The sequence below is a fragment of the Panthera onca genome, chromosome B1, assembly GCF_046562875.1.
Source record: "Panthera onca isolate mPanOnc1 chromosome B1, mPanOnc1 haplotype 2, whole genome shotgun sequence".
NCBI classification, from domain to species: Eukaryota; Metazoa; Chordata; class Mammalia; order Carnivora; family Felidae; genus Panthera; species Panthera onca.
Genome location: NC_138342.1, coordinates 173,592,062 through 173,616,848, shown reverse-complemented (window position 1 = coordinate 173,616,848; position 24,787 = coordinate 173,592,062). Strand labels below are relative to the sequence as shown.

The 24,787-nt window shown below is 38.8% G+C and overlaps 1 protein-coding gene across 7 annotated transcripts in view; it reads left to right on the top strand.

The window, feature by feature from the left end:
• Positions 1-24,787, top strand: part of ADRA1A (adrenoceptor alpha 1A) — a 109,230-nt gene that overhangs the window by 41,014 nt on the left and 43,429 nt on the right. The window contains exon 3 of one of the 7 annotated variants that reach the window (XR_009615933.3): positions 20,377-20,455. The exons of the other annotated variants lie outside the window; for them this stretch is intronic. The gene's annotated coding sequence lies outside the window, so the exon portion shown is untranslated. The remainder of the gene's footprint in view (positions 1-20,376; positions 20,456-24,787) is intronic. 7 annotated transcript variants of the gene reach the window in all.

The following is a 24,787-nucleotide window of genomic DNA, read 5'->3' as shown; positions in this document are numbered from 1 at the left end:
CGGACATATTTGTTCCCTTGTGAAGATCATATGTGGCAGGAGAGTGGTGGATATTGACCGGTCTAACTCCCAAATGTCCCCTGTAAACCACCACACCGGACTGTACTCCTGATGGAGAAACGGCCACAAGAACAACAGCAAAGGCTTACAAAATGTGACTAGGGACTTCTACTTCCAGAGAGATAGAGTGGACACACTTGCACCTATTCCTCCCACTTAATTACAACTAAAAATCCTTGACACTGTATATAAAACATACGAAGACTTTGAAAAATAGAAGGAAGACCAACTAGAGATCTTCAGACCCAAGGAACACCACAGTGATACATTTCCTGGGCTTTCTCTTTTGCCTCCTAGATCACAGACTTAGCAGAGTGAATTAGATAAAAAACATGACTCACCTATATGCTGTCTACAAGAAACTTACTTCAAATATAGTGATATATGAGAGTTGAAAGTAAAAAAAAAGACAGATCATGCAAACAGTAGTCCAAAGAAAGCAAGAATGGCTATTTGAGCACCAAAGTAGTCTTCAGAGCATGTATTACTCTGACCGAAAGGTCGATCCACCAAGAAGGCCTAGCAGTCTAAATGTATAAGCACCAAACAACATAGCTGCAAAATATGTGAAGTAAAAACTGATATAACTGACATGAGAAATAGAGAAATTCACAGTTGTACTTGAAGATATCAACACCCCTCTCTTGACAGTTGACAGAACAACCAGACTGAAAATAAACAAGCATGTAGAACTCAACACACTATCAATAAGAGGGTCTAATTGACATAGAACATGCCAATCCAACGACAGCAGAATTACATTCTTTTCAAGCACTCACAGAACACATATCCTGATAGACCATATTCTGGACCATACGACACATTTCAACAAACATAAAATTAAAGGGGCGCCTGGGTGGCGCAGTCGGTTGAGCGTCCGACTTCAGCCAGGTTACGATCTCGCGGTCCGTGAGTTCGAGCCCCGCATCAGGCTCTGGGCTGATGGCTCGGAGCCTGGAGCCTGTTTCCGATTCTGTGTCTCCCTCTCTCTCTGCCCCTCCCCCGTTCATGCTCTGTCTCTCTCTGTCCCAAAAATAAATAAATAAAAAAACGTTGAAAAAAAAAATTAAAAAAAAAAAAAAAAAAACATAAAATTAAAATCACGCATGTGGGGCACCTGGGTGGCTAAGTCAAGCATCTGACTTTGGCTCAGGTTATGATTTCCCAGTTCATGAGTTCGAGCCCTGTGTTGGGTTCTATGCTGACAGCTCAGATTCTGGAGCCTGCTTTGGATTCTGTGTCTCCCTCTCTCTCTGCCCCTCCCCTGGTCTCACTCTGTCTCTCTCTCTCTCTCAAAAGTGAATGAACATTAAAATAAATAAATAAAGTAAAATCATGCATGTGTGTGTGATCACTGATCACAATGGAATCAAACAAGAAATCAGTAACAGAAAAACATCAGGGAAAATTCCAGATGTTTAGAAGCTAAACAACACACTTCTAAATAATCATGGACCAAAGAGAAAGTCTCAATAGAACTTTAAAAAATACATTTAGATGAGTGAAAATGTAAATAAAAGATCAAAATGTGTGGGGCACAGCTAATGGCGTGCTGAGATGCACATACTTGCATGATAAAAATGTTGTAAAAAAGGAAAAGTCAAATAAATAATCTAAACTCCTACTTCAAGAAACGAGAATGAGAGAAAACAAAATAAATCCAAAGTAAGAAGGAAGGAAAGAAAGAAATAAGAACAGAAATCAGTGAAATTGAAAACAGAAAAACAATAGAGAAAATAACACAAAGAGCTGGTTCTTTGTAAAGATTAATAAAATTGACAAGCATTTAGCAAAACTGGCCAAGAGAAAAAGAAAAAAGACTTAAGTTACCAATATCAGGAGTGAAGCTGAATGTCACTACAGATCCTGCAAATGTCAAAAGGATGACAGAATACTATGAACAGCTCTACACACAACAATTTGACAATTTAGATGAAATGGACTACTTTCATGAAAAGCGCAAATTACCACAGCTCACTCAATATAAAATAAATCAGTTAAATAGCCCTATAACTATTAAGGGAATTGAATCCATAACTTTAAATTTTTTTTTTTCAACGTTTTTTATTTATTTTTGGGACAGAGAGAGACAGAGCATGAACGGGGGAGGGGCAGAGAGAGAGGGAGACACAGAATCGGAAACAGGCTCCAGGCTCCGAGCCATCAGCCCAGAGCCTGACGCGGGGCTCGAACTCACGGACCGCGAGATCGTGACCTGGCTGAAGTCGGACGCTCAACCGACTGCGCCACCCAGGCGCCCCTGAATCCATAACTTTAAAACTCCCAGAAAAGAAATCTCCAGGCCTAGATGGTTCCAGTGAAGAATTCTACCAGAAGAAAAATTGACATCAATCCTACACATCTTTTCCAGAAAATAGAAGAGAATGGAACATTTCCTAACTAATTTTGGAGCTAGTATCAAAACCAAAGACAGTGAATGAAATGAAGAAAGGAAGACCGGTAGGTAGGAAAGGAGGGAGGGAGGAGAGAAAGAACTACAGTCTAATATCCTTTATCCTTCCAAAATTTCTTAACAAAAGAATAGCAAATAGAATTCAGCAGTATAGAAAAAATTCTAGATCATTATGAAGAGAGATTTATTCCAAGGATGCAAGGCTAGTTTAGTATTTGGAAATCAATGTAATTCAACATATTAACACACCAAAGGAGCAAAAGCACATGATTATATCCACTGATGCAGAAGAAACATTTGACAAAAGCCACCGGTGCAGTTATGATTTAAAAAAAAATGCTATGAACAGATGGGGAAGCTTCCTCAATTTGACTCCATTTATCTGTAATAGACCTACAGGTAACATTAAACATAATGGTGAAAGCATAAATGCTTTCCCTCTACAATCAGGAATAAGGCATGTATGCCCCCCTCACTATTCTTTTTTTTTAATTTTTTTTCTATATATGAAATTTATTGTCAAATTGGTTTCCATACAACACCCAGTGCTCATCCCAAAAGGTGCCATCACCCACCCTCAATAACCATCACCCACCCTCCCCTCCCTCCCACCCCCCATCAACCCTCAGTTTGTTCTCCGTTTTTAAGAGTCTCTTATGCTTTGGCTCTCTCCCACTCTAACCTCTTTTTTTTTTTTTCTTCCCCTCCCCCATGGGTTTCTGTTACGTTTCTCAGGATCCACATAAGAGTGAAACCATATGGTATCTGTCTTTCTCCGTATGGCTTATTTCACTTCGCATCACACTCTCCAGTTCCATCCACGTTGCTACAAAGGGCCATATTTCGTTCTTTCTCATTGCCACGTAGTACTCCATTGTGTATATAAACCACAATTTCTTTATCCAGTCATCAGTGGATGGACATTTAGGCTCTTTCCATAATTTGGCTATTGTTGAGAGTGCTGCTATAAACATTGGGGTACAAGTGCCCCTATGCATCAGTACTCCTGTATCCCTTGGGTAAATTCCTAGCAGTGCTATTGCTGGGTCATAGGGTAGGTCTATTTTTAATTTTCTGAGGAACCTCCACACTGTTTTCCAGAGTGGCTGCACCAGTTTGCATTCCCACCAACAGTGCAAGAGGGTTCCCGTTTCTCCACATCCTCTCCAGCATCTATAGTCTCCTGATTTGCTCATTTTGGCCACTCTGACTGGCGCCCCCTCACTATTCTTATTCAGCACATTGCTGGAGATACTAGCCCATGCATTAAGGCAAGAAAAGACATACAGATTAGACAGGAAGAAATAAAATTGTCATTATTTACAGATGATACAATATCATATTTGTAGATATATGTATTTATTTGTAGATATGGTATCTCTGTTGAGAATTCCAAGGAATCTTAAAAAAAAAAAAAAAAAAACCCAAATTCTAGAACTAAAAAGTGAGTTCAGCAAAGTCTCAAGACACAAGATAAGCAAACAAACAAAAAAACGGGGTGCCTGGGTGGCTCAGTCAGTTAAGCATCCGACTTCAGCTCCGATCATGATCTCACAGTTCGTGGATTCCAGTCCTGCATCAGGTTCTGCACTGACATCTCAGAGCCTGGAGCCTGGTTCGGACTCTGTGTCTCCCTCTGTCTCTCTGCCCCTCCCCCACTGGTGCTCTGTCTCTGACTCTCAAAAATAAATGTTAAAAAAACTTTTTTAAACAAGATAAACAAAAAATAATTCTTTATATGCTAGTAATGAGCACATGGACACCAAAATTAAAAATATAATACCATTTATATTGCTCATAAAAATGAAATATTTACATTTAAATCTAACAATGTACAGTATTCATATGCTAAGAACATCAAAATGCTGATGAATGAAATCAAAGATCTGAAAAAAATGGAAAGAAATATTGTGTCCATGGACTCACTTAGTAAAATGATCAGTTCTCCCCAGATTCATACCCACTTACTACACAATTGCTCCCCAAACCCTGGCAAGATATTTTTGTAGTTATATACAACACAAGACTCTTCTGAAATTTATATGGAAGGTCAAAGAACTAGAATAGCCAAAACCATTTGAAAGAAGTATACTCTCAAAACTTACTATATAGCAAGACTAATCAAGACTGCGTAGATTGGCAGAGGAGCGGACAAAGTGGAGACCCCAAAAATAGACCCACACAAATACATCCAGATGATTTTTGACCAAGATGAAAAAGCAGTACAGCAGAGGAAAATAGCCTGCCTCTCACATGATGCAAGAGAAGTTAGATATCCAGGGGTAAAAACTAAACCTTGACCTAAATCTGACACCTTATAGAAAAATTAACTCAGAATGGATCATGGACCTAAACATAAAACATAAAACTATAAAAGTTTTAGAAAAAAAAAACAAAGGAAAAAAAATCTAGCATCTAGGTCTAGACAAGACATGATACCAAAAGCACTCTTCACCAAAGGAAAAATGAACAGATTGGATTTTATAAAAATTAAAAAAAAACAACCTTTCACTCTACAAACAACCTCGTTCAGAGAAGGAAAAGCTAACTTACAGACTGACAGAAATTATTTGCAACCCATATACTCAATAAAAGGCTGGTGTCTAGAATATATAAGGAGTTCATTAAAAAATACCCAAGCAATCCAGGTAGAACATGGGCAAAAGACATGCACAGATATTTCTGTAGCAAATGGCAAATAAATACATGAAAGGATGTTGGGCATCACTATCCCTTAGGGAATGCAAATTAAAATCACCATTAGGTATTATTACACAACCATCAGGATGGCTAAAATACAAAATAGTGACAATAACAGATGCTGGCCATGATGCAGAGAAACCAGATCACTCATAAATTTTTGGTGGCAATTATAAAATGATACACTTTGAGAAAGTTTGACAATTTCTTAAGAATCTAAACATGCAACTACCATACAACCCAGTAATTGCATTCCTGGGCATTTATCCCAGAGGAGTGATATTTATGCTCACACAAAAAGCTGACAGGAATATTTATAGCAGCTTTATTTAATAGCCCCAAATCAGAAACAGCCCAGATGTTCTTCAGCAAGGGAATGGTTAAACAGATTGATAACATTCCTATTCAGTAATAAAAGGAAGGAGCTGGGGACACCTGGGTGGCTCAATCGGTTGAGGGTCCGACTCTTGATTTCGGCTCAGGTCATGTTCTCAGAGTCATGGGATCAAGCCGTGTGTCGGGCTTTGCACTGGGCATAGAGCCTGCTTGGGATTCTCTCTTCTCTCTCTCTCTCTCTCTCTCTCTCTCTCTCTCTCTCTCTCCTTCTGACCCTCTCCCCAACTCGTGCTCTCTCTCTCTCTCTCTCTCTCTTTCTCCTTCTGACCCTTTCCCCAACTTGTGCTCTCTCTCTCGAAAACAAACAGATAAGCAAGGAACTATTGATACATGTGAATGAATTTCCAGAGATTTATGCTGAGTGGAAAATAAAACAAAACAAAATCCCCAAACAATTACACACTGTATCACTTCATTTATATAATATCCTTATACAAAGTTATAGAAATGACAAAATTATAGAAATGGAGAGCAGAGCAGATTAGTGGTAGCCAGAGATTAAGGAGGGGTTGCAGTTGGGAGCGAGGTAGGGGTGCTACCTCTGCCAGTGATGGAGAAGTGCTGTAATCTTGACTGTATCAACGTCAATATCCTGGTTGTAATATTGTTACTGTGTTTGCAAGATGACACCATTGGAGGAAACCAAGCAATAAGAGATCTCTCTATATTATTTCTTACAACCGTATGTGAATCTGCAATGATCTCCAAGTAAATTATAAGTTTTAAAGAATGTGACTATTTTTATACACCCATTATGTACAGAAGCTGCATCCTTTTAGAATCTCAGTGTCACGAAACACATTCTCTTTTGTGACAGGCTTGTGTACAGGGGTGTGCATATTCCCACAAAGGCATGGCTTGTAGCAGAGATGGATAGAATGCTTGATATATGCCTTAGGAAAGATAGTAAAAAGTCTAACAGCAAAATGAATGTTTACACTGTCCAACTGAGTGGCAATGAAGTTATAGGTCAAAGGCGATCAAGGATGTTTAATTAAGAAATTACTCCTAGAGAGGAGATTTAAAGAATTTTTTTAAAAGAACTTAAACAAGGGCGCCTGGGAGGCTCAGTCGGTTAAGCGTCCGACTTCGGCTCAGGTCCTGATCCTGCGGTTCATGAGTTCGAGCCCCGTGTCGGGCTCCGTGCAGACAGCTCAGAGCCTGGAGCCTGCTTCAGATTCTGCGTCTCCCTCTCTCTCTCTCTGCCTCTCCCCTGCTCATGCTCTGTCTCTCAAAAATAAACGAAAACATTTTTAAAAGTTTAAAAAAATAAGAAGAAAAGAATTTCAGCAAGGCGCCTGGGTGGCTCAGTCAGTTAAGCATCTGACTCTGGATTTTGGCTCAGGTAATGATCCCATGGTGTAAGGTGGAGCCCCCTCCTGGGCTCAGCCCTGGGTGCAGAGCCTGCTGAAGACTCTCCCTCTCCCTCTGCCCCTCCCCTGCTCTAGCATGCACGCGTGCATGCTCTCTCTCTCTCTCTCTCTCTCTCTCTCTAAATAAATAAATAAATAAATAAACATGAAAATAAAGTAAAATAAAAAAGAATGTAAGCAACTTTACAGAATAAAAGAAACTGAAGAATGATTCTGTCACTTTAAATTTTTTCACTTAAATAATTACATTATCTATTTCATAAGGTGATTGTGAAAAATTAAAGGAAAGGATGCATGTAGAAACACTAACCACAGTGCCTGGCAGGTACTAAGAGATTCATAATGGCTAGTTATTTTGTTCTTAATGGAATTTTTCCTACAAGGTGTAATTTATATGCAGTAAAATGCATTCTTTTTTGCTGCATAGTTATGTGAATTTTTTTAAGTTTATTTGTGTATTTTGAGAGAGAGAGAGAGAGAGCACAAGTAGGGGAGAGGCAGAGAGAGCGGCAGAGAGAGAGAATCCCAAGTAGGGTCGGCACTGGGAGCCTGGTGCAGGGCTCAAATTCATGAACCATGAGTTCGTGACCTGAGCTGAAATCGGGAGTCATCGCTTAGCCCACGGAGCCACCCAGACACCCCATTGTTATGTGAATTTTAACAAACACATACAAGTGGGTCACCACCAGCACAATCAAGGTATTAAAAATTCCATCATCACAAAAACTTTCTTCTTGCTGTTTGTAGTTAACCTCTCTCCCTGCCCTCAGCCTCCAGCAACCACTGATCTGCTTTCTGTCTCTATAGTTTTGCTGCTTAAAGAATGCCATACAAATGGAATTATGCAGCATGTAGCCTTTTGAATCTGGCTTCTTTCACTTAGCATAGTACATTTGGGAGGCACTCATTTTATTGCGTAAAGTGCTAGTGGGTGAATATAAAATCAGACCTTTGATCGACCTGGAATTGATTTTTATGTATGAGATTGGAATTCACTTTGACTTTTGTTCCCTATTTGGGTAACCAGGTTTACCAGGGCTGTTTATTGAACCATCTGTCTTTTCCTCACTGATCTGCAATATAACCTTTGTCGTATATTAAGATTCCATTCATATACATACATACATATATATATACACATACATATATATATATATACACATACATACATATATATGTATGTGTGTGTGTGTGTGTGTGTGTGTGCATATATATATATATATATGATCACTGGGCTCTCCATACTTTTCCTTGGTCTCTTCAGACCTAAACAGATTCTTAAACCGATGTAACTTATTTTACTAAAGCTTTCAAATATCTTGATATTTAGGAACCGGAGTTCTTCCACGTTCTTCTGTTGATTTTCCTTCTAAGTTAATTTGGAGAAATTTGGTATCTTTACAATAATGAGTCTTTCCATGTAAAAACACGAGATCTCAGTGATGGTAAATTGTATGTAACAACTGGACTGAGCTAAGGGATGCCTGGATAGCTGAGAAAACAGTATTTCTGGCTGTGTCTATGTGTCTCTGGAAGAGATTAGCATTTGAATCCAGAAACTGAGTGCAGAATACTGATCTCACCACTGAAGATGGGCATTTATTCAAGCCACCGATAGCCCAAATAGGACAAAATGGCAGAGGAATGGTGAATTCACTCCCTCCTTGTGAGCTGCTTGTATCATCTGCTTTTGAACCTCCGTGCCTCCTGGTTCTCAAGCCTTAGGACTCAGACTGAGGCTTACACCATTGGCTCCCTGGTCCTAAGGTTTGAACTGGAACTATACCACCTGCTTTCCTGGGCCTCCAGCTTACAGATGGCAGGTCAAGGAACTTCCCAGCTTCCATAATCATGTGATCCAGTCCCTTATAATAAACCTTCTCCTATATCTCTCTATGCATCCTGTTGCTTCTGTTTCTCTGGCAAGCCCTACCTCTCAATTTATTTAGGTTTATCAGTGTCCTTCAAAGTGGTATCCTTTTCTCCATAAAGATTTAGTTAATCTTTCATTGGTTGTCTTGTCTTAGATACCTTGCACCTGTGTTGCTATTGTGACATGTATTTATTTAAATACATGCTTTAACAGTGCCTTGCTGAGTACGGGAATACAATTTCTTTTTGTGTACTGACCTGCCATCCAGAAAAACTGTTGAGTTTTTATTAATTCTGATGCGTTCTCTAGTGGGTTCTCTGGGAGTTTCTGCATAGCATTCATACATCTGTGCATTTGAGTGACTCCTTTCTTCCTACCCAGTCGTTACTTTCTCTTCTCCTCCCGCATTGGCCAGGACCGCCTGTACAATGCTGAAAAACAGTGTTGCAGCAGCCATTATTTTTGCACCTGTGACTTTACTTGTTTCTTTTAAGTTTATTTATTTTGAGGCAGGGAGAGAGAGCGAGAGAGAACGTGAGCAGGGGAGGGGCAGAGATACAAGGAGAGAAAGAATCCCAAGCTGGCGCCATGCTGCCAGTGCAGAGCCTGATGTGGGGCTTGAACTCTCGAAGCGTGAGATCATGACCTGAGCCCAAATCAAGAATCAGATGCTTAACAAACTGTTAAGCCCCATTACTTGTGACTTTAAAGAGGATGCTTCTGATATTTCACCACTGAGTCTAGTGTGGCTATTAAGTTTTTGGTGGATAGTCTACCCAAAAAGTAAGAATGTATCTTTCCTCGTTTGCTAAAAGGTTTTGTTCTTTTTGGATGTTGAATTTCATTAGTGCTTTTCCTGAATCTTTGGAGAGAGGCATGTGTTGTGTTTTCCTTTAATATGCTAATATGGTAAATCACATTAATAGATTGTTCTAATATTTCCTAATAGACAAAACAATTCTCTAATATTAAACCAACTTGGCTATGGATTTTTCTTTGTTGTAAGGTTTTCAGCCACAAATTAAATTTCTTTCTCAGATATAAGAGTAATTAGGCTATTTGCTTCTTCTTGAATAAGTTTAGCAGTTGTGCCTTTCAAGGAATTTGTCAATGTCATCTCAGTTGTAGAATTTATGATCATAGAATTATTTGTACAAATGTTTCACTATTAATTTAATGCCTGTAGGGTCTGTAGTTCTTTCTGAGTACTGCGTTAGCTTCAAACCACGTTTTTTGATGTTATGTTTTCTTTTTCATTCAGGTAAGAGCTTCTATATTCTCTACAATTTCCTCTTTGATTCATGAGGTGCTTTTTCTATAAGTGAGTTGTTTACTTCCTAGTATTTGTAGATTTTTAAGTTACTTTTTCTGTAATTGATGTTTATTTTAATTCTATTATTGTCTGAAAATATATGTGGAAGAATTTCAGTTCTTCCAAAATTGTTAAGGTTTATTTAATGGCCAGAAAATAGTCTATCTTTGGGAATATTTCGTGTTCGCTTTAAAGAGTGTGTATTTTGCTCCTGTTGATTGGAAAGTTCTGTAAATTAGGTCAAGTTGTTTGAAGTATTGTCCAGACCTTTTGTATCCCACCTTTTTCTCTTTACTTAAGAGTAAGTGTTTAGGTCTCCAACTGTAACTATGGATTTGTTTAATTCTCAGTTTTTTCTTACATATTTTGAAGCTCTATGATTAAGTACATACACCTTAAGATTGTTACAGCTTCCTCAAAAAGTGACTATGTAGTATCCCAATTTATCCCTGGTTGAAAGATACTTTTTCTGACATAGGTATAACTCCTCTAGCATTGTTTTGATTAGTATTTTCCTAGTATATCTTTTTACAACCTTTTTCTTTTAACATATCTATGTCTTTATACTTAAAACCGGTTTCTTATAAACATATGGCATATGCATGCATGCGTGTGTGTGTGTGTGTGTGTGTGTGTGTGTGTATGCATATAGCTAGGTCTTGCTTTTTAACCAATTTGATAATCTATGTCTTTTAATTGGTTTGTTTAGTCTTTATATTTTATGTACTAATTTCAGTTAAAATCTACTACCTTGCTAGTTGTTTTCTATTTGTTCCATCTTTGGGCTTTTTTTTTTTCCTTCTAGTTTTGTGCCTTCTTTTAGATTATTTCACTTTATCTCTACTATTGACTTATTGTTGGTGCTTTTTTTATAACTTTAGTGAATACTCTAGTATTTACAGTATAATCTTTAATTGTATTCTGCCCTGAAATAGTATCATATCGGTTACCTATAATGTTAAGGACCTTCCAATAGTGTACTCCCAATTCCTTCCTCCCAGTCTTTATGCTAATGTTGTCGTATATTTTACTTTTGCAAACGTTATAAACACACAATACGTTGCTGCTATATTTGCTTTAGTCAGTTAACTTTAGAACAATTAAAATAAGGAGAAATGATTTTATATTTACTTTCAGCTATTCTGTTTGCAATGTTCTTCATTCGTGTGCGTGTGTGTGTGTGTGTGTGTGTGTGTGTAGATTCAGATTTCTACCAGAATAATTTCCTTTCACGTGTCTTACAGTACAGGACTGTTGGCAGTAAAGTCTCTTCATTTTCATTCGTCTGAGAAAGTCTTCATTTCTCCTTCATTTTTGAAAGATATTTTCTTGGGGTGCCTGGGTGGCTCAGTCGGTTAAGCGTCCGACTTCAGCTCAGGTCATGATCTCACAGTCCGTGAGTTCGACCCCGCGTCGGGCTCTGGGCTGATGGCTCAGAGCCTGGAGCCTGCTTCCGATTCTGTGTCTCCCTCTCTCTCTGCCCCTGCCCCGTTCATGCTCTGTCTCTCTCTGTCTCAAAAATAAATAAAACGTTAAAAAAAATTAAAAAAAAAAAAAAGAAAGATATTTTCTGTGGGTATCAAATTCGGAGTGATGTTTTTATTGTCAACACTTTAGAGATGGCACATCATTGTTCTTTGGTTTGCACTGTTTCTCATAAGAACCCTGCCATAATTTTTATTTTTGTTCCTGTGTCGGTAATGTGTAATTTTTTCCCCCTCTGGCTGTGTTCAAAATTTTCTGTCCTTGGTTCTGAGCAGTTTTTGTTGTGTTTTATTGTGTTTATCTTGCTTGGTTTTCTCCAGTGCTTTAAAGTAAACAGTTTGTTGCCCTTCCCGTATCAGCTAAGGTTTTTGATCCACTGGGGATATACAGGAAAAAGATCCAGCTAGGATTTTATGCCTTTCTTGCAAGGGCTGTTATTAGCCTACCCTAGGCCCACACAAAAAGGAATACTTTCTTAAGACTCTGTTTTGAGGCTCTCTTTTGTTGAATAGCCTGTCTGGAGATTTTAAAAAGGTGGCAAATTGATACACCTGTCAAGCAATCAGTTCAGTCTTATCATAGCTTGTAATAAATCAATGACCAGTGTTTATTATCTTTCATTTTGTTTCTACCTTTCCTTCCTCACTTCCCTTTTTCTCATTCTTTCTGCCCTGGGAGTAGATCTTCCAAATAAAGCATTATTATTTAATCCTTGCATCAGTCACTATTTTGTAGGTAACAGATATAGATACCTTACTGATTAGTTTTCATATTTCTTCTTTTCCAATAGAAGTATTTATGGTTGTATATTTCCCTCTAAGTACTGCTTTGGCTGCATCCTACAAGTTTGGATATATTTAATTTTTGCTATGTTTCAGTTCTCAGAAGAAACTTTTCTCTTCCACAATCAGGATCCAGGCTGAGACTGATAAGGTTCCTACTCATCTACCTTTTCACTGGAGGCCTAGCCCTTGGAAGGTTCCATGTTTCATGCAAGGATCTCAGTGTATATTGCACCCAATCTTATACAGGCCCAAGACCACATCTTCTGCCCCTGTGTGGTTCATAAAAGTCATATCTCTTGATCATCAATAACAATAAATGTCCATAAGGCAGCCTTAGATCAGTGTTATGTCAATACCATGTTTTCAAGTGCTCTTTGTTGTTGGACCCTGGAGACTCTTTTTTTTTTTTTTTTTTTTTTTTTTTTTTTTTTTTTTTTTTTTTTGCCATCTTGCCACTTAGCTATGTACTTAAATGGGGGCTTATTAAAATTACCTGTTATGTCTAGGTATTCTGGCTACAGGAGGTTTTCCAATATATTTTGCTTCTCCTATTTCCAGAAATAGAAGTCTACATGTGATCTTTAAGTCATTTTAAAAGTATTATTTTACTATTTGGTACCACAGAATTCATTCTGATATGTCTCGATGAGATAGATATTGGTAGTGAAAATTTTGGACATTTCGGCCCATACATCTAGATGTTCTTGACCAACAAAAAGAATAAAACATATGTTTTTCTAAATTATTAAATGAGTTAAATAGTTAGATTGGTATTAGAGGAGGAAGTGATCTAATAAAGAAACTTTGGTTTTAAATATTTTTTTATAATCTGAAAAAAAATGACATTCTTTACTAATTTAGATTTTCTGAATCACATTAATTAAAAGTTCAGTTCAAGAGAGAAAAGAAAAAATATATTTGAATTTTAAGGGAGTCTTTTAAGTGACAAGGATTATTGTTATATAAAACTGGTATGTGTTGAATACTGAAAATGAGCGCAATTCAGAAAAATATACTTTAAAAAAGAAAGTTAAAATTCCATTATCTATAAATAACCATCATTATCATTTGGACATAACAGTCTAGATATCCCTCCAGATGGGAAAATGGATGGATGAGTGGATTGATAGGTGGGTACTTAGAAAGAAAATTATAAAATAGTGTCGTATTTTTTTTATTTTAAAATATTAAACTTAAGGTATTTAGCAGAAATAAAAAATATACCAAAGCTAAGTTGAAGGAATCATTTAATTTCAGAAAGTGTTTCTTCACCACATCAGATAGTAATTACTAAACATATTTTTTTAATAAGAAAAAAATCATGAAAATCATTAAGCACACTCTTTTTGTCAGGATAAGCCAGACTCAGGGTTTATGTGAAATAGTCTAATGTTAAAACTTAGCAACTGATTCATTATTTTGGAAATATGGTGCTGGCCAAATAAAACACATCTGGGGTCCCCAAGCTGCAAAATTTCACCAAATAGGAATCAGGACTATTACTTGTAGAGAAATTATTCTCCTGCTTCAAATCTTACAGAAAACTTTCAGCTTTCAGAATTGCCCTTCTGTCTAGATTTTAGAGTCCAGTCTTAAAAGACTTTTTTGTGTGAACTTGTTTTTTTTTTGTTTCATTTTGTTTTCTATGTTTTTTAAAAAATTTTTTAAATGTTTATGTTTTTGAGAGAGAGAGAGAGCATGAGCAGGAGAGGGGCAGAGAGAGAGCGAGACAGAATCTGAAGCAGGCTCCAGGCTCTGAGCTGTTAGCACAGAGCCCAACACGGGGCTCGAACTCGCAAACCGTGAGATCATGACCTGAGCCAAAGTCGGACACTTAACCGACTGAGCCACCCAGGCTCCCCTGGGTTTTGTTTTTATGCCCTATTGTCCAGTGGTTGAAACAACTGTTACAGCAGTGGAGAATAAAATAATGAGAAGAATAAAATAATGCTAACTCGTGAAAGCTATTTGTTGACCGTGTTTCTTTGTCAGAATGAGGTGGCTGCTTGGCTTATATGAGTCTCATATCACTGGAAAGAGTTAAGCATAGCCTGAATGTCCACAGTGTGGAATACCAGTCTGAGATCTAGGCGTTGGATGGATGGATGATGGATGGATGGATGGATGGATGGATGGATTGGATGGGTGGATGGGTGGATGGATGGATGGATGGATGGATGGATGGATGGATTGGATGGGTGGATGGGTGGATGGATGGATGGATGGACGGATGGATTGGATGGGTGGATGGGTGGATGGGTGGATGGATGGATGGATGGATGGATGGATGGATGGATGGGTGGATGGGTGGATGGATGGATGGATGGATGGATGGATGGATGGATTGGATGGGTGGATGGGTGGATGGATGAGTGGGGTGAGTGAGCGGATGGGTGGATGCATGGACAAGTGGATACATGGGAGGGTAGCTGAATGGATGGATTTATGAATGGTGGATGAGGGTGAATGAATGTGTGGATGGACGGTTGGGTGAGGGTGAGTGGATGGATAGACGGATGGATAGACAAATGGATGGGCGAGTGAATAGATAGATGCAAGGGTAGTTAAGATTTCTTTTAGCCATAGGTTCCCTTCTAGGAAGAGTCTTTATTAATTCACTTCTTTGTAAGGAATGGGATCAGTGAGGCAGAAAGTTTGTGGGGGTATGGTTGAAAAAGGAAAGACAAAATGATGCCAAATATTTGTTTTGCCTTCTTTCTAATCTTTCCTTAAAAGCCTCATCCTAGTCTTGTCACTGAGAATCATTTTGCCTGTTCCTTTGGTGGCTTAGAATAGGTCTCCTCCCCTCAATATAATGAGAAGAAACAAATATTTACCAGCTTTTGTTCTTTCAGAGCAACTAGACAGCTTTCACTACTCTGAAACTCTAACTCAAAAACTTTTCCTCTAGCATGTTTTACTATTTAAGAAGTATAATCTTTCATAACCTATTCCTTGGCTGGCAGTTTATAAGAAGAATATGGTTGTACTTAATGCTTAGAAATTGTGATTAGACTATGTTTCCTATTACTATGCATATATCATCAGAAAAAGTGATGTCATTATTATTTAAATCTAAGTATTAGTTCATTGATTATGTATTTTTTTCTGAGTAGATATAAGTTGAAGGAATATGGAGAAAGCCCCAGAACAAAAATGGGTGAGTAAGAGTTGCCATTGCTAGGAGCAGAGGCAGAAGGGGAGGAAAAGTCAGGAGTTGGGAGCATCAGAGACAAAAAATACACAATTTTGCAGAGGATTCATCTCTGGATTTATCTGGTCGGAGTCCAGTTTTCTTAGCTTCCCATTTGAATAGACCACCTTGTCTTCTTCCAAAAAGAAAATTATAAAATAATTCTAATTTATCAAATCAGACTCTTTTTTAAAAGGCTCATGTCTGCCAAAATATATTTATAAGAGCGTTCATTAAAAAAAATTTACAGGGGCGCCTGGGTGGCTCAGTCTGTTAAGCCTCTGACTTCAGCTCAGGTCATGATCTCACGGTCTGTGAGTTTGAGCCCCGCATCAGGCTCTGTGTTGATAGCTCAGAGCCTGGAGCCTGCTTCGGATTCTGTGTCTCCTCTCTGCCCCTCCCCAATTTGTGCTCGCTCTCTGTCTCTCTCTATGTCTCTCAAAAAATAAATAAATGTAAAAAAAATTAAAAAAAAAAACATTTACAAAGGAGCACCTGGGTGGCTCAGTTGGTTAAGCAGCCTACTTTGGCTCAGGTCATGATCTCACGGTTTGTGAGCTCGAGCCCCACGTCGGGCTCTGGGCTGACAGCAGTCAGGAGACTGCTTCAAATTCTGTGTCTCCCTCTCTCTGTCCTTCCCCCACTCGCGTTTTCTCTCTCTCTCTCTCTCTCTCTCAAAAAATGAGTAAATGTTAAAAAAAAAAAATGTCATTTTTATAGCCCAGCAAGAAACAACCCACATGCCCATCATTTGTTAAATAGGGTAATACATTGGTGTTATATCTCTACTGTGGGATTCTATATAGGAATAAAAAAAATGAACTACTGATACCTATGACAATATGAATGAATGATGTTGAATGAACAAAGTCAGACACAAAATCGTACATACTGCATGACGCCATTTATATGAAGTTCAAAAGCAGGTGAAACTAAGCTATAGTGTTAGAGGTTAATATAGTCATTACCTTTGTGAGGAGCGTTGACTGAAAGCGGGCATGAGGAAGCCTTATGAGGTGCTGGAAATGTTCTGGGTCTGGATCTGGGAAACAGTTTCCTGCATGGGAACATCCGTGTAAAACCATTGAGCTGGACACTAAAGATGTGGAAACTTTACAAATCTTAAGTTATACCTCATTGTTTTTAAATGCAAGGAATTTGAGAGTTGGTCCCCACTTATGTGCTGCCATGGGTTGATGAAGAGTTTCTTGAGTGGCCTCTGAGTGAACTGGAGTTTAGCAGCAACGTGTGAAGAGAGGTTGGGGTAAGGGTGAACTTGTTTTTGGACAGCTCAATGGGGAGCCTTCTACCTTCGTTTCTCCCTCAAGGACCTCACACAAAATAATGATGAACAAGTGAATGCACCCAGAGTGAGCCCATGTTTGTTAGTGGACTTAGTGTGTGATATCAAATGTCCTGCATGGATTCCAATCATTTCCTTTAAATCCATGATTTTGTATTAGTTAACTCCAAAAAGTGGTTGAGTATACAAGCACATTTGGAAGAAATGATGAAAGAATAAAATTTCACGCCAGGTGACTCTTGATTTTTTTTCAGACACTTTTCCAAATAACTTACTAATCATATTTTTAATTAAAGCAACTTTATTTTTTATTTCGCTTTCACATTGTCTGAGGATAAGTCAAGTAGGAAGCATACTAATTAAAAATGATTGCAAAATCTGCTGTCCAAGGAAGAAAGATGTGTTAGCCATACGTGATTCTATGGAAGTGGGTATGTGGGGTTTGGGGCATGGACCTAAAATATTGGTTCTGGTTTCCACCAAAGACTGTGCCAACTCTGTAATAAACTAGTTTATTTTCTGCAAGAAACATCACTGGACATATTTTAGGCTGGAACATTCCAGGGCTACATTGCCAGTGTGACATACGAGGAGGATGCTTATAAGGGCTTGTCTTCTTATTTGAGATGTTTTATATCATTCCATAAATATCAGTTGCCTTTAACTGAGTTTTTTGAAAGATTCCCCACCATTTCCTTCCTGAGCTGGAAGATTCTAACAGATGGCTTCATTTAGAGTACACATGTAGCTTGTCTCCCTAGTGAAAGAGAGTGGCTGTTTTAAGCTTGCTGCCTGTCACCAACCCTTACGATGAGGAGAGGAAAAAATTCACAATTATGACTACATTTGTTAGGAATTGCAGTGGGAATTCAGAAATGCATCGTGAAATTAACCCAAAGTGGAATTTGCCTGAACTACTAGAACTTGGATGAGTACTCTTTGGTAAAAATGGCTTTGGTACTTGAGATGACCACAAGTTGGTCGAGATCTTGGCTTTATTGATTTGACCTCTGAGTTGAAAGCATTAATGGTTAACAAAAAAGATGTGTGCAAGCCACTGGGGTTTAGTTAAGGGGAGGGCAGCCAGTTTTCAAAATAGCAACTCTTAGAACCAGAGTCCCACTGCTGTCATGAAAGTTGCAAGCAGAGACACAGGATAGAGTGTAACCATCTAAGAAAGAAGTTCCGTTAACTGTGTAGGAAATCTGAGAATCAAATTGCTCGAGAGACTTTGCCAAAATTATATGACAAGCCATGGCCTTTACATAGGTAACCCGTGTCCAGGATTATCACGCTTTTGTCTTTGTTTGGGTAGGTGATATCATTTTGCGTTTTATGAGGCTAATTCAGTGGCCATGACTGTCTCTCAGCCCCTTGAGGGAAAAGATCATCCCTGCATTCCATGTCTAGCACACTGCCTAGTGTACAATAGAGGTACAAGCTTAATGCTTGTTTGAGTTTAAGTGTGTCATATATATCACTGAGGCAGAGAAGATTTTTGTGTTTACAAATGGTTACTATCTATTATTCCATGGGATCATCCCCATTCCTTAATAAAAGTTGCAAGGCAAGGGTCAGTTTGGCCTTCTAGCACAGGTTGACATCGTTTCCTGGGACATAGAAATGAGTGGTTCCTGATCTTAAGAGTTTCTAGTGTTTCTTGGCTCATGGAAAGTGAGACACCAGGATTCTGGTTCAATTTCCTCTACTGAATAATGCGATTCCTTTGGGGACTCCATATAACACTTGTCAGAGATGCTGGGTTTTGGAGACTAATGGGTTTTCAGTATGTGGCCAGAGTGGCAGGCACATAAAGGGAGAAGAATATTCCAGGCAGAGAGAATGGCATAATCCAAGTCATGAAAGCCAAAAAGGCAGATATCAATGGGAGTTCAAATGGCTTTGGTATAAAGTTCATTCGAGGGATTAGTGGGAGATAAGATTGGAACTGCCCATTGAAATTATATTGTAAAAACAGAACCAACAGTTATTTGCTTAGCACGTGGCATATGCCTGCCCTCAATAGAGATGCTAGGGATAAGATGTATACAGGCAGGCAGGTCCCTACTCTTAAGAGAGCTCACTAATAAATAGACATCTAGGTCTCCGATTATAAGCAGTGATGTAAACTTTCTTCACTAAGCAATGAGACAGCCTGATGGCAGGAAATCATCCCATCCAAATTGTGGGGATTTCCCTCCCAAAGCTTTCCAGATGGTTATAGTGGAAAAATAATTCTATATTATTGTTTTAAATGTCCCAGGATGAGTTAACTTTCTAACGGACTAGAAAGTAACAGTCAGAACAAAAAGGAAGGATGTATGCCCCAAATGTTGTACAAGAAAAAAAATTGAGGTTGTTGCTCCACTGGATGTCAAGGTCAAGGAAGGGAAGTCACTACAGGCAGTGAGTAAGAGAGTGAGCGTGACATCTTGGTGTATACATTTTTATTAGGAAAACCTAGAAGCAGAGGAGGTTCAGAAGAAGAAAATGAGGTCAGTTTTAGAGTTGCAGTTGAGTTGTTTCTGAGATAGCATTTAGTATGACATAGACAGCTGGACAGGGAGATGATATGCGCTGGCAGGAAGCCTTTGTTATCAGTGTGGAAGTCATTTCTGGAGTCCTAAGGATGGCTGAGATCACCAAGGGACAAAAGGCAACAGCAAGTAAAAAAACAAATTGAAAAACTCTTCAAAATTACTAGGCTATCCATTTCCACCATGTATATAGTAGGAAAAATAAGGACCAAGCCAAGTGTCAGCAATAGGGGACTCGTTTCCTAAACTGCTAACCACACACAGGGGAATATAACCCAGCTATTGAAAGGAGTGAAAATGTCTGTACACGTTGACAGGGAACTGAATACCAAGGTGTATGAAGTGGAAAAAAGCCAAGTGTAGAAGTATATAATAGTATGCTACCTTTTGTGTATGAAATACAAGAAAATAGGACTGTATTGGGGCGCCTGGGTGGCTCAGTCGGTTGAGCAACCGACTTCGGCTCAGGTCATGATCTCACGGTTTGTGAGTTCGAGCCCTGCGTCGAGCTCTGTGCTGACAGCTCAGAGCCTGGAGCCTGCTTTGGAATCTGTGTCTCCCTCTCTCTCTCTCTTCCCCTCCCCCACTCATGCTCTGTCTCTCTCTGTCTCAGAAATAAACATTTAAAAAAAAAGAAAATTAAAAAAAAAGAAAATAGGACTGTATAGAAAAACTTCCTTATATTTGTATAAAATAAAACATTAGAAGAATAAATAAGAGGCTAATAAAAATGGTTACCTAATAAAAATGGTAAGGATTGAGGGGAAATAGTATAGTTAGAGTCTAAGGCTATGATATCTCAGTGCATACCTTGTTATATTGTTCTAATGTTTCAACCAAGTAAATGTATTAGTTATCCAAAGTATGAACTTAAAAAAGTAAGAAAGTGTAGAGTGCATGGCCGTATGTCTAGCATAAAAGACTCAGGAACTGGTTCTGTTTCCAGACAGGAGCAAGAAGTGATAATGGAGAGAATTAGCCACTACGTGAGTCCTTGAAAAGGAAGGAGGAAACAGAATTTACAGGTCAGGAGCTAAAGTATGTGGTCCTGGCCCCTCTGGTGGATTTCTTTCTCAGTATCGCCCCCAACCCTTGTTCTCTAGCCAAGCCACCCCTCCCTGTCTTCTCTTGACTATTCTAAGTGTGTCCTCACTTTTGTTCATGCCACATTCCCACCAATGAGAATACTCGTCCCAGTGTTTCTTACCAACAAAAATCTTCATTCCTTTATCTAATAAATGTCCTGGCATCTCCATTCCCTACATACAGTGGCAGACCCCAGACCCAATTGAAGGACGGCTGTTCTCTCAAAGGTGTTCACTGTTAAGAGGGCCAGACATTGAGATGAACAAAGCAGCGTGGCATCCAGGAACAGCTCTTCACAGAGGGTGGTGCTGGTGCTGACTCTAAATTGTAAAAACCAGTAAGAACCGACCAGGGGAGAGATTTTCTGAGGGCAAATCAGAGGGAATCAGAGTAACACCGCTCTTCTTTCTAACTTAACTGGGCCAATTGTTTGTATTACTTTCATTTCTTGCATTCATATGTTAGCTCCCTATGCGGTTAGTCATCCTCCTTGACTCATGCACATAGACTTGTTATTTAGTTGCTAGAAGAAGCCCCAGGAGAATAGCTGTGATCACCCCATTGTATCGATAAAGAAGGGAGACCTGGAGAGGTAAGTGGCTTCCCCCAAGGCCAAAAGCAAATTCCTCTTAGAAGGTGATGCTTAATGGGAAGGAGTTAAGTTGTGATCTTTATGAAGGAAAATAATTATTACTGTGAAAACTGTTATAAGGCTCTCTCGTCTTATATTTATTCCACCTTCATGAGCCAAGGGTGTCTGGAATTTTTCACTCATTCATTGAACACATTTGTTTTTGTAGCATTCTTGCCTCTGAAAGTTTTATACTATGAGCAAAGCCAAAGTCAAGCTCTGTGGGCCCTCAGTAAAGAAGCAGATAATCCAATAGCAAGTAGCCAGACATGTGAGCCTGGCCTTCCTCCTGCCCCTCATTTGTCTTCTGTTGGTGGCCACAGATGTCACCTTTTCTCTGGTGACTTGAGGTGACGGGCTGCCCTGTTTCTCCATTTACTTCTTAAATGGAGTCTAGAACGTCATTTATCCTTTATGTGAATACATGATCAGTTCTTTCTTCTTTTCCAGAATTTCCCTGGGGCCATTTCTAACCAGGGCCAACTGTACTTGCTCTATTTCATCCTGTTATTTGAAATGTTATTTGTTATTTGTAATGACCGAACATGTTATTGGTAATGACTGAACTCTCAATTAATCCAGAACAGGGACTTAAGGAGCAGCCCAGATTCTCTGGCAATATCAACCTTTCCACTCTAAACCCTGAGCCATTTTCATTTACTGCCCCATGTGAGGTATGACATCTTCCCACTAATTAATAGCGACCCTTCTGAGTGATGAGTTACTATCTGGATTCCCATGCGCCATCTGGAGAAGAGCCTGGACACCGGAGAGTTTCTATTTTTATCAGGCTCTGGCATTGTACTTACATTCCATTAAAACTGAGCCAGAAGTCACAGAAAACTTAAATTGTGCTCTTTTTCCACCTAGGGCCACTATATCAACTTGATAAAGAGCTTTTCACACCCTCTTATCTATTGTACTACAAGGGAAGAGCAAAACAGCAGTCTATTTTCAAAGTCAACTTTTTGGCGTAAACATTCGGCTTCTGAGACCAGTTTCACTGCATCATGAAGGAAGACTGTGGGGACATTATTTTGATACAAACACGGGAGGCTGAATGAACTACAACCCAGTTAAAAATAGGACAGCCATAATTCCCCACAGTGGGTCATGTTTGGGGTAGGGGAGAGAGCAGAGGTGGAGCGGAAGTGGGGGCATGATCTGCATTTTCTTTCTTCCTTCAGAGGAAGAATGCAGCTCATTCTTCAAACAAAAAGGATGTGGCCACCTGTTGTAAGGCCAAGGGTGTAGGGACTAAGAGCATGGGCTCCAGAGCTGGGTTGCAGCTTCTTCCATTCTTCTTCCATTTCCTTCTTCCATGGCATTAGGCAAGTTATTTAGCCTCTCATGCCTACTTTCTCATCTGTATGAGTACCTTACCTCATAAGATTTCTGGAAAATTAAATAACACATGGAAATCATTTAGAAAGTTCCAGGCACCTGGTGAACCAGCAACAGGTATAGGTCTTGGTTGTTCTTCATTTTAGCAAGCACTTTGCCTCGTTTTTTAGAATGGAAATGATGCCTGCCTTGGAGATCCTAATCAGTAAATATGAACTCAGTGTTAATTTGGTGTCAAGCCTTGACACTTGAAAGAACAAAAGAAAATACTATGAATAATTATGCTAAGACAACAGGCAGGAACTGAGACTGCCCTGAGCAAACTAGGAAGGTAACATAAAGTAAGGAGGTAGGTAGGCATATGTAACCCCATTTTCAGTGGTCACAAGGAGGTGCTATCTAACTGATCATATAGCATTTAATTTTTGGCCAATAATGGACCTCTGAATCACCAGTGGCATTAGAAAAGAATTTTAAGTTATGCCCGGATATCTGTGGAACCCATGTGTGTGTGTGTGCACGTGTGTGTGTGTGTGTGTGTGTGTGTGTGTGTGTAATCCAGAACTGATTCCAAATGCGCGCCATTGATGCTCACTGATGATGAGCTGTGAAATCCTAATTTCATGCTTCTCCTTAGCTGCTAATAATAAACAATAAGAATAAATTAAATTTCCATCAGACCTTACAATTGCTATTGTTTTTCATACATGTTATCTCGTTTGATCTCCTATACAACCAACCACCAAGACATCAGCTGTTTTTCTGAGGGGACAGCTTTTTCCAGAGGTTACCTGACTTCTGGAATTAGCCATTCTGGAATTAGACCCCAAACTTTTAGTTTAGAGACTTTTCAGTCTGTATCATCATTTGTTTGTTAAACAAACAGTGATAAATGTTAGAGTAATTCAGAGCACAACTCTGGCCCTTATGAAGTCGTGGATGTCTGCCCCCAGGCAAACACTAACCTGTTTTCTGTCACTATATATTAGCTTGGAACTTCTAGAATCTTGCATGAATGGGATCACAGTATGTACACTTTTCCCTCTTTCCTTTCATTCACCATGATTTAGTAGTGTGTTTTGTGTATCAATAGTTCCTTTTTATTGCTGAGTAATATATATATTATTTTTCGGCTATGTTTAGGCTATAAACATTTTTTTAAATGTTTAAATTTTATTATTTATTTTTGAGCGAAAGACCACATAGGAACAGGGTAGGGGCAGAGAGAGAGGGAGAGAGAGAATCCCAAGCAGGCTCTGCCTTGTCAGTGCAGAGTTCGAGGTAGGGCTGGATCTCACAAACCGTGAGATCATGACCCAAAGCGAAATCAAGAGTCAGATGATTAACCAACTAAGCCATACAGGCGCCCCTGTTGATGAACATTTGGACTATCCAGTTTGGAGCTATTATAAATAAACTTGTATGTAAGCCTTTGTGTAGACATATGTTTTTATTTCACCCAGGACATATCTATGAGAGAAATGACTGAGACATAGCATAGATGTGTGTTTTAACTTTTTAACTCCCCAGATGTTATTTTTCAAAGTGATTGGATCATTTTACATTCCCACCAACAGTGTATGAGATTTCTAGTTTCCTTTGCCAACCCATGCTATTTTCAGTTGGTTTTTTTGTTTTTTGTTTTTAGGTCTATCCATTGTAATGGATATGCAATGGTATTTCGTGATGATTTTACTTTGCATTTTCTTAATGACTAACCATGTGTATTATGCTTTCAGGTACTTATTGGCCATTTGCTCCTATTTTAGTAAATTGTGTCTTCAGATCATTTGCATATTTTTTTGTTTTGAATATATTGTCTTATTATTGAGTTGTAGGAGTTCTTATATATTCTGGGCACATATATTCAGAATATATTCAGACACATATCCTTTGACATATATGTTCCAAATATTTTCAGTCTGTGCTCTGACTGAAGACTGAAGACTTTAAGAAAGTTTGATATTAATGCTTCTTTAAATGCTTAGTAGAATTCACCAGTGAAGCCATCAGGTCAAAAGGTTTTATACTGGGCAGGAGTTTTGATTATTGATGAAATCTCCTTCCTCATTTCTGGTTTGTTTAGATGACCTATTATTTCATGATTTGGTCTGTGTAGGCTGTATATTTCTAGGAACTTATCAGTTTCTTTTTAAAAAATTTTTCTCATGTTTATTTGTTTTTAAGAGCAAGAGAGGCAGAGCATGAGCAGGGGAGGGGCAGAGAGAGAGGGAGACACAGAATCCAAAGCAGACTCCAGGCTCTGAGCCATCAGCACTGAGCCTGATGTGGGGCT